This window comes from Alligator sinensis, unplaced genomic scaffold, assembly GCF_000455745.1.
Source record: "Alligator sinensis unplaced genomic scaffold, ASM45574v1 scaffold490_1, whole genome shotgun sequence".
Lineage (NCBI taxonomy): Eukaryota > Metazoa > Chordata > Crocodylia > Alligatoridae > Alligator > Alligator sinensis.
Genome location: NW_005842438.1, coordinates 900,484 through 903,988, shown reverse-complemented (window position 1 = coordinate 903,988; position 3,505 = coordinate 900,484).

Sequence of the window (3,505 nt, the reverse complement as noted above, 5' to 3'; positions counted from 1 at the left end):
TATTATGTTCAGAAATCTGAAGTGTAGACCTGAAGGCAAAATTTGCCCCTGCATGTTATCTTATGTTACGCTTACAAGTTCCACACTGCCCCCATGACCCATGTCCACTTGTGGTACTTATATTAATTAACTCTGCTATGATTGACTAACATACATTCAGAATGATAATATTTGATTCAAGTCTTGCAAGTTACAGGATGGACATTTAACACAGGCAATTCACAGATGAGCTATGACAAATATTAAAGATACAGGCATCTGAAAAGAGATGGTAATCTTAAACACAGGTTGTATCATGCACTCTACTTCTGTGTATTCTATCTTCAAGTTTTATCTAGCATTCCTAGATCTCTTATTCACACAAATTGTATAATTAGTAACTACAGATATGAATTAGGAGTGAATATATAGATAGCTATGAATTAAGTTGTACAATTTCTATATGTAATAGGATTTTTTTTTTTTTGCTGGCAAAAGGATGCAGAATTTAGCAATATGTTATTTCCCCTGTTACCTTTTTCTCCAACCTCCCCCCGCCCTTTTCTGTGTTTATTTTACCTGCTTTTGGGCTTCACTTAGCTTGTATCAGTAAAAGCAAACTTCAGCACTCCAGAGAGGTATTTCAAAACAAACAAATGAACTTTTCCATTGTTCATTCTTATAAAGTTTTGTCTCTAACCCTGGGACTCAGATAACTTGTACTCCATTTTGTGATTTTGAAGATAAAAATGTAAGATATCCAGATGGTATATGAACAAGTACTCTTAAACGCTGAACAAGAACAAACTCTTTAAGTAATGCCATGAATATAAATAGATTATTTTGGTTCTGGGAGTCAGATTTCACAAAATTAATATACTAATATTTTATAGTAAACTTTGAAACCAGAGCTCTTATCTTATGAGAAAAGCAATTATATATTACTTTCTTTAATGAATTAATTCGACATAATCAACTTGATAAATAGTAACTTACCCATGCGGTACTTATAGCCAGGACCAATTCACATAAACTTATGATAATTTCAGAATGTCATCTTCTACTTGTCAACTGCATGAGCCAGGTTTATAAATTGTATCCTTGTCCTACACTCCAACATGCAGGGACAGACAATAATGCAATAGATCCCACTGAAATGAATTGAAATGTACTGAATGCCCACAACTCCAGCTGGAACCAGCTAGACTCATCATATGTGAAAATCAGTCCCTCTTGATAGAATTTTCAGAACTCATTGGTGACTAGCTGGTTCCTAATAAACACACTGAAGTATCACACCAACTCTACTGGAGTGAGAGAGAGACCAACTTGAGCACTTCCTAAAATGCCACTACGTAAATCAACTCCTAAACTGTTTCGCTTACTAAAGTAAAGAGAAGTTTGAGGCTTGCTACACATTAATTTTACGTGTCTCAGGGAGTTCTTAACCCCTGGATTGTCCACACATTAACACCTGAAACTAGTTTTAAGCACACTTTAGGTTTGCCTTGATGTTGCACCACACCAGGGGAGGTTTATCTCTGATTTATGTTCCATTAATATGTGGCCACTTCCCACAGATGAGCCACCCAAATTCCAGTCCTCCAGTATCCCAGGATGAAGTTGAACCTGATCATTAAAGCAAATTTCAGGGCAGGACCTGATGGGCAGGATCCCCTGAAAGACCAGTCTGAGGGGAAAGGAGTCCAGGAAGCTGGTTGTATTTTAAAGAAACTTTACTGAGGGCTCAGGAACAAAGCATCCCAATGTGTGGGAAGAATAGCAAATGTGGCAAACAACTAGCTTGGCTTAGCAGAGAACCTTTTGGTGAGCTTAAACACAAAAAGGAAGTTTATAAGAAGTGGAAGTTTGGACAAACAACCTGGGAGAAGTATAATAATATTGCTCAGGCATTCAGGGATGAAGTCAGAAAAGCCAAAGCACAATTGGAATTGCAGCTAGCAAGGGATGGGAAGGGGATCAGGAAGAGTATCTACAAGTATATTAGCAACGAGAGGAAGGTCAGGGAAAGTGTGGGTCCCTTACTAGATGGAGTAGGCAACCTAGTGACAGATGATGAGGAAAAGGCTGAAGTACTCAATGCCTTTTTTTACCTCAGTCTTCACAGGCAACGTCAGCTTCCAGACTACTACAATGGGCAACACAGATTGGGAAGAAGGTGAGAAGCCCTCATTGGTAGAAAAACAGGATAAGGACTATTTAGAAAAGCTGAATTTGTACAAGTCCACAGGACCAGATACAAGGCATCTGAGGGTGCTGAGGGAGATGGCTGATGTGATTGCAGAGCCGCTGGCTATTATCTTTGAAAACTCATGGTGATCGAGGGAGGTCCTGGATGATTGGAAAAGGCCAAATATAGTATCCATCTTTAAAATAGGTAGAAGGAGGATCCATGGAACTACAGACCAGTCAGCTTCACCTCAGTACTGGGAAAAATCACGGAGCAGATCCTCAAATAATCCATTTCTAAGTGCAAGTCATGCCTAACCACCCTGATTGCCTCCTGTGATGAGATAAGGGGCTCTGTGGAAACACGGAAAGCAGTGGATGTAATATACCTTGATTTTAAGAAGGCTTGTGATACTGTCTCCCACAGCATTCTTGAAAGGCAGGAAGTCAGCTAGGGTCAAAGGATCCCAGCAATATAAACACCCAAACATTTCTTGAAAGACTCCAGAGTAGGTGCCTGCGCCACTTCTGGAGGGAGTCTATTCCAGGCCTTGGGAGCTTGGACAGTAAAGAAGTTTTTTTCTTATGTCCAGCCTTAAATGGTCATGGAGGATTTTTCCTTGTGTCCAGCCTAAAACGGTCTTGCAGGAGTTTATGACCATTGGTCCTTGTTATCCCTTGGGGCACTCTGGTGAACAGACATTCCTCCAGATCCTGATGCACACCCCTTATGTATTTATAGGCAGCCACCAGATCCCCCCTGAGCCTGCTCTTTTCCAGGCTGAAGAGTCCCATGGCTCTCAGCCTCTCATCATAAGGCCTATTCTCTTGCCTTCTGATGATGTGCATGGCTCTCTCAAGCTTCTCAACTTCCTTCTTGAACTGTGGAGCTCAGAATTCTATGCAGTACTCCAGCTGCAGCCTTGCTGAGGCTGAGTACAGTGGGAGAATGACATCCTGGGATTTACTTGAGAAGCATCTATGGATGCAAGGAAGAGTTTTGTTTGCTTTACCAGCTGTGACATCACATTGGTGGTTCATGTTCATCCTGTGGTCAATCATGACCCTCAAGTTTCTTTCAACCATGGTGCTAGTGAGTATAGCACTGCCAGGCCTATAAGCATGCTGCAGGGTTTTTTTTTCCCCGAGGTGGAATACTTTGCATTTTTTGATACTAAACATCATCAGGTTTATATCTGCCCACTTACTAAGCTGATCCAAGTCAGCCTGGATCACTAGCCTATCGTCAGGTGTGGATGCTATGCCCCAAAGTTTAGTGTCATCGGCGAACTTGGCCAGTGCACTTCTGACACCAATGTCCACATCATTGAAAGAG